A 7,747-nucleotide genomic window follows, 5' to 3' on the forward strand; every position below is an offset into this window, starting at 1 on the left:
GCTAAAGGACATTGGATAAGTGAGGATTTCCTGTCTTCTGTATCAGTTACTCTTTAGGTTGAATGGTATTTCAGCCTCCATTAGCATATTTTGAAATGCAAAAAACAAGTGTTCAGATGTAGTTTGTGAATTATTTTCCCTTAGTTTGATTTTCAAGTCACAACCAACTAGTGAAGAAAATTTTGGGGCAACTTAGGCTCCCATTTTGGCCAGCCTCATCTCAGGAGCCGTGTCATAATACTCATTGGTCAGCTCTGCAGTGAATGTACATGCCTGAGAACATTACATCAGAGCATGGAACATGCACATTTATGGCATTCTTTAGTGTTATTTGTGATGTGGCAGTCTAGCACTAAAGCAAGTATTTCAGACAGTAATACGTCATATTGGGAGTTTCCAGGAAACCAGAAAAACAAAGAACAAAATTTTGGTGTTTTTTTCCCCCAAAAAAACCATACTTTTCATTAGAAGAATGAAGACTTAGCCTATCTATCTCTGTTTTCCTATACCTTTTTTCTAACAGTTCCTGATTTGTTTATGGCAGAAATCAAAGCACTCTTAGGGATTGGAATCTGCCTGCATGGATTGCTCCGTTAATAAAAAGATAGGAAGGAGATAAAGGATCTCTGAATGGGTTGTGAGTAAAACCTGTGAAAGAAGGGAGAAAAAGTCTCTAGTAACTGTCTTTTCCTGATTGTCATTGAACCTAAATCGGGTATTAAGCACCTAGATATCCTTATGTTCCTTTCTCTTCCAATCCTAGGATTAGAAAAGATCCTGTCTTTGGAAATTTCACTGATGAAAGTCATTCCACATGACAGATTGCAGAGTTGCTAGTACCTTATCCCTTTCTCCTTTTCATTAAGGCTGTTGTTACACATATACAATCCACAGGGAGAAACCACTCTTACAGGCCTCCATCAGCAGGCAGTAGTAGAAATAGTTACTGTAAATCCTTATAAGCAAAAAATAATAGTTTGTTAGGGATGATTATTTAGGAATGGCTTCACTATTGTCTCAAAAAGCAGAATGATAAAGCAAGTTTCCTTGACAGAAGCATCACAAAATTATATACAGTACTTCACTGGTTCCCTCTGAGCTGTCGAGGAATCAGCCAGAGTAGAGAGGTTATGTGGTCCTGGTTCAAGAAAACCTGAGTGAGTTTTAGAGCAGCACTAACTCTTAAGAGGAGGCTAGATTTGAAAAGTCTGTTGAATTCTAAAGGTAAAGTTATCCTTTCCGTTGTGTAGCTGTTTTAAATGTAAACAACAGCTTCCAAGGTGGCTGGACCCCTGCCCTGGGTTTGCTCTCAGGCTACTTTTCCTGCCTAGGGCCATGATTAAACAGACATTTTAACTGCTGTTAAAGCTCTGCAGTCTTGGTGTTTTCAAAGTCTCTTCTGTTTCATTGAATGTTTCCCCCTGTGTGTGCGTAAAGATACTATAAACAGTTTTATTGTGTTCTCGGTCACAGGACCTTCCTTGTGGAAGGCCCACAGGGACCTTCTTTTTCTGCAACTTCTCCCATTTAGGAAAACAAAAACAATTTCCCAGGCATGTCAGGACTCCTTTGTAAACTTTTCTGAAATACCATTTTGAAAATGATGCTTCACATGGAGCCAGTTTCTCACTTTTGGTGACATACATATCACAGGACATTTAAATCGATCAGATGATTATTTCTTTTAAAAATTTGAAAACTCATCTAATGTAAGTTCAAAACATATATCCCTTTTTGATTTCTGTGTTCTGAATGTTTAGAGCAAAAGCAAAACAATAAGCCAAGGGTGTGTGTGTGTGTGTGTCTTTAATAGAATGCTAAAACAAAAACAGCCTCCGTTTTCCTTAAAATCTCAAAGTGACACTTTGGTTACAAGTAGAGACATTGCTGATTTGCTGGTCTTTTGTGACTGGATATTGATTGGCAAGGTAAGAATTGCTTATCACACTCCGATGAGCTTGATGCTGCTCCTTGCCTAGGAGTAAAAGACTCAGGCTCTCCAGCAACATCAGTATTTTTCATGTCTTTCATTGCCTTTTTTGGTTCTTCCATGAACAATTCAGTGAGGCAAGTTTCTATCAATAGCAAAGATTTGCCACCTTAAGTTTAGCTTTCTTTGCTGTCCTGATAACTTAGGGATGATTTCCTGACTGACATTGTTCAAAATAGGAAGAGAGAAACCCTTATTTGTTTTGTCAATAGACTATTGTTGAATGTCATTAAGGAGCAAGGGTAAGATTTTTAAAAACTGGATAACTTTGGGGCCTTTTTAGCCTTTTTGGCATTGTTCCTTAGATCCTCTACTCTCTGAGTGCTTTAAAAACACACAGTTTGAGGTGCAGCTGATCTCTATAGGAAAAATATAAGCCATGCCTGCATGAGACACAGCTGGGCTTGCTGTTCATGGTCATTACTCAAGAGTCTCTCTAGCCTCAGAATGAGTAAGGCTAAAATCTGTTCCCTTTACCCTGCCCTATTTTATGTAAATAAATAAATCTCCAAAATTTTCTACTGTACCATATCTATAAAGCTTAAGTTCTTAAGAATTTTCATCCAAGCTGGGCACGGTGGCTCACGCCTGTAATCCCAGCACTTCGGGAGGCTGAGGCCAGTGGATCACGACATCAGGAGATTGAGACCATCCTGGCCAACATGGTGAAACCCTGTCTCTACTAAAAATATAAAAATTAGCTGGGTGTGGTGGCGCATGCCTGTAATCCCAGCTACTTGGGAGGCTGAGGCAGGAGAATCACTTGAACCAGGGAGTTGGAGGTTGCAGTGAGCTGAGATCACGCTGTTGCACTCCAGCCTGGTAGACAGAGCAAGACTCCATCTCAAAAGAAAAAGAATTTTCATCCTGACCAATCTGGGTGACCAATCAGTTAAATTGGTTTAGGAAGAACTTGCCCTAGATTGGTTGATGCATAATTTTTATTTTTACTAATTATCGGGTTTTTCTCTCTGATCTCTGCATTGAAAATTATTTCCTAAGCCATAAAGATTTGTTGAGGTACCATTCTAGAATCCCCAATATTTATTCTAGTTGTTATAGTAACAGTGGAACCCAAGTTTCTCCTAAAGCATTACTCAGCTTTCCTTGCCCAGGCAGAAAAGATGTCAGAGGGAGGGTGAACCCAAGGCCCATCTGTGGGTATGGGCTCCAATTTCCTAAATTGTCTGTGGTTATAACCATGGCTTCCACCTTGTCTGGCACCCGGTCCACATCTTTTCTGAGATCTGCTAGAAGGTGAGTAAAGGACAGCATAGGAAGGCCCAACAGTGGATTGAGGAGGGTCGGGTTATCTGGAGGACAGGGCGCAAAACTGGCTTCCCACAGTCCCTTTCAGTATTGCTGTGATGAGATGCCCGGAGGAAGGCTGTCAGAAAGAGCAGATGTGTGTAGAGGAAGAAAGTTGTGTAGTGGAAGGACAGTGTTGTTTACTCTTATCTTGAGTGTGAGTAGAGAACTGTATTAACAATAGGGCTTTGTGCAATTGACAGAGTGTGAAAAAGGGAGCCTATATTACATTGGGGCTTGGGACCTGACCTGCCTATATCTAGCCAGCCAGAGTGAATGGGGTCAGTGTTAGCTGCCTTCATCTATGCAGTCACAAAGGTAAAGATGATACTGGAGAGTATATTCCCTCCCAGGAGGCCCTGGCCTCACACCCCTGCCACCTTGGCAAGACCTGCTAAATAACACCTTTGTCTGAGACAGGGTTATGCCTCATCTCCTCTTCTATGCCCTCATGACAAGTCTAGGTGGCTTCAGATCAAGAAGCGAGGCCATGGAGGCAGACTGTCCCTCTCAGCGGCTCTAAAGTAGGGCCCAGCACACTGCCTTCCAGTAAGTTCTTGCCCACATTCCTTCATTCCCTTGAGGTAGATGTCTCCAAATACTCTTAACATGAAATGCATGTAATGAGGAGCAGGCCTATCATAGATCTTGATTTGGGGCAATAAAGATGTGTTTTTGTCACAGAACTTTTGAGGATGACATTGTAAATCCCTAACTTTTCTTTTCTTGGTGCATGGTGACCCCAATCGCTGTTTTTTTCCAATAGATCTGTCAGCAGACATTTTCCAAGAAGGGGTCCCAGTATTCCTTCCTAAATGGTGAGGTGGTCAGATGTCAGACTAACTGGTGGTGTGATGTGTTTTTCAAGGTTCTTCTGAATGATGGATTATTTGCTTGTGCTTAGAGATTGCCTACTTTTTCTTGCTTTCAGTTATGTTGAAGAAAGTGGGGGAAATGTTGCTTATTGGCCGAAATCATCTAATGTCTTTTTTGTGAACAAGAAATTAATTTGTTAGGACTTTTGACTATAAATTAGAGGTCATCTTAAGATTTTAAAAAAAGAAGAAAACACCCTTAAAATTAAATGAAAACTGTATTGGCTCCCTGTGTCTTTATTTCCTGTATTTTCTGGTGGAGGTACTTATATTTGGCCTTTACTCATTTAACAATTCCAGAGGCCAGGAGAAAGCCTGGCTTTTGATATCTGGTCTCTGACGATGCCAAGGAATTCTCCTCCCAAGGGAGGGAATCCCATCGCAATAAAAAGGACCTCTTTCTTTCCTCTCTCCAGCCCTTTCGTTTTAAAGCAGCTATGGTGGCCACAACGTGTTTCTGTGTCTCCCAACTCAGAATCCACTCCCCAACCCTGGCCTCCTTCTTGCTCAAGTCCCAGCCCCCTCTGCAGCTTCTCCAATAGAGTCTGCTACTTGAAGAAAAGGAATAAAGACATCCCAGAAAACATACATTCTTTTTTTTTTTTTTTTTTGAGAGGGAGTCTGGCTCTGTCGCCCAGGCTGGAGTGCAGTGGCCGGATCTCAGCTCACTGCAAGCTCCACCTCCTGGGTTTACGCCATTCTCCTGCCTCAGCCTCCCGAGTAGCTGGGACTACAGGCGCCCGCCACCTCGCCCGGCTAGTTTTTTTTTGTATTTTTTAGTAGAGATGGGGTTTCACCGTGTTAGCCAGGATGGTCTTGATCTCCTGACCTCGTGATCCGCCCGTCTCGGCCTCCCAAAGTGCTGGGATTACAGGCTTGAGCCACCGCGCCCGGCCGAAACATACATTCTTTACCAAGGATAAAAACAGTTTTGTATTCTTGTAATTTAATGACCGTGCATGTGATCCTAATAATAGACATGGTGAATTCCATCTTGGAGAAGTCAAGGCAGCCAAAGAGGATTTGAACGTGGAGCTGGCCTACCAAGAACGGGAAGTGTCAGACTAGCCTTTTCATTCCTCTGAAAAGTAGAAATATGAGGTGCTGTGGATTCACAAGGAAAAACAAGCTCCCCTGCGCAAGTGGGGAATTGGGGATACAGAAAGCCGGGGCCCTGGAGAGTACAGTGTGTCAGTGACGGGACTCTACAGGTTATGGCAGTACAGGTAGAAGGGCTAAATCCAGCAGTGCCAGGCCCCAGTGAGATGACTTTTACACTAAATACAGCCACGTTAAGGGCCACAGTGCAGTTTACAGGCCAGAAAACAGGCCCAGGTTTCCTTTTTTTTTGAGACGGAGTCTCGCTCTGTCGCCCAAACTGGAGTGCAGTGGCCAGATCTCAGCTCACTGCAAGCTCCGCCGTTCGGGTTAACGCCATTCCCCTGCCTCAGCCTCCCGAATAGCTGGGACTATAGGTGCCCACCACCTCACCTGGCTAGTTTTTTGTATTTTTTTTTTTTTAGTAGAGATGGGGTTTCACCGGGTTAGCCAGGATGGTCTCGATCTCCTGACCTTGTGATCTGCCTGTCTTGGCCTCCCAAAGTGCTGGGATTACAGGCTTGAGCCACCCTCCCGGCCACAGGCCCAGGTTTCTAATTTCCAATAAGATGAGTATGCATTGCGTTCTTTGTTATCCCAATGGCATCCTGATGTAGCAATGTCCCTACACCTTAGCTAAACCTTCAGTAAAATTAGGTAAGATTTGCCCATATTTCTGGAATTGTGGAAAGATTTTAAATAGCCTGGAAATGAAGGACTTCAGTGCAAATTCATATTAACCTGTTGTTCCATCTAGATCTGCTCCTCACTTTGTTGCCTGCTGCATGTAATTGCATGATCTTGCCTTTTTTTTTTTTTTTTTTTTTTTTTTAATTACAGCTTTCAGGCTTTAGAAAGAAAATGTAATTTTGATACAGTGGATGAATAATTTAATGGTAAATGAAGCAGACTTTTTAATGTTGATGCTGTTAAGGAGAAGGTTAATCATAGAATTCAAGGAGTCGGGAAGACAAGGTTATTCTTTGTTTGGAGGCCAGAGCCGTACCTTATGGTATCCACTGGGCCAGCAGATCAGCCCTCTTATCCTACCCATCGCAGTCTACCTGAGCTGGGAAAGAAGGCTGATGCAGACCTAATTTCCCAGCTCCTGGGTCTGTGCCCTCCTTTGTGGCTGAGTTGACTTGGCTAGGTTTTCCTTCTGAGGTCGTCACTTATTTATCCTTCCCTTATAAAATCGACTTTCTAGAGCTGACAGCCACTTGTTTGTTTCATCTTTCCTGAGAACTAAGAGAGGTTCACCCAGCTCAGTTCTTCTCAAAGACACCCCATCTGTGCATTGTGCTTATTTTCTCATCCATGAAAGGAGGAAGAGAGAACAGCCGTGGATGTGATGTCAGCATCAAAACTTCCTTGAGGACAGGAGGGATAAATTGGGCAAACGGCTGAGTTCTCCCGCAGCCTTTGGGAGACTGGCCCTGAGAACCCAGAATAGATGCCTATTACATCATGCATGTGCTATGGAAAGGTCTGTGCCAGGCAAGCCTGAGAGCCTCATTCTCTATTCCTATGGGGTTCCATGCACCTAACCTGGCTGCGAGGCTCCAACACCCACCATACTTGACCTGTACTGGGCATTTCCCGCCCCCCAGATCCCTCACTCTGTATGCAGTGAGTCTACCAGAAATCTTGAATTCCAGATGAGCCAGGTCATGCCATTGTCAGCATAGAAGGCCCTTTGAAGCCCCAAAATGGGTCATTTGCACTCTCTTCTTCTGCCTGCTCCTGTTCCCATGAGTGGTTGGCATGGAAAGGGCCATCAGTAGAACTTGGCTGGCAACATTTGCAGGAGCAGGAATCAAGAGAGGACCCAGGAGAAAGGAATGGAGCCCAGGGGATGAAACATAGTCCAGATTCTTGCTGGTGTGTCCATGTGACTTGGTTTCAATTCCTCACCATTGTGTCACTGTGGCCTTCTAGAGAAGTCCAAACTGCTGGAAACGGGCAGTGCTTTCTGTGCTAACCCCTTCTGGTCTAACTGCTCAGCTTAGAGGAAGGAAGAAAACACTCAGAATTCTGAGAGCAAAACCCCCAAAAAAATCTACTCAAAGCACCTGAAGTTCATCCCTGGGGAGGAGAAGAAAGGAAGAGCAGATGCCCTGTATCTCCATGGGAGTACCGAGGCACAGAGCTAGGGCCGCCTAACTGTCCAGGGTAGATCTCAGGGGGTGACTCATCTGAATTGCCGATTCCAAGCACCAGAGCAAGGTGCTCCTCAAGAACTGAGTCCGGGTTCATGTCTTCTGGGACCCCTGGCTTCCCTCTTCCCACTTGAGAACTAAAACTGGGTGCTCTGCCCACCCCGCTCACCCCGCCTTCACTTCAGTGCTCTTTCCCCTCATCTGTCATCCTTGGTGACAGAGGTTGCTTTTCAGAGTGACCCGCATTCCACCACCTTCTCCCCCTCCCTGTGAAGAGCCACATTTACTGGTAGTCCCCTGGCTCATCCTCCCCTGCA

This window comes from Macaca fascicularis, chromosome 8 (genome assembly GCF_037993035.2).
Source record: "Macaca fascicularis isolate 582-1 chromosome 8, T2T-MFA8v1.1".
NCBI lineage: Eukaryota > Metazoa > Chordata > Mammalia > Primates > Cercopithecidae > Macaca > Macaca fascicularis.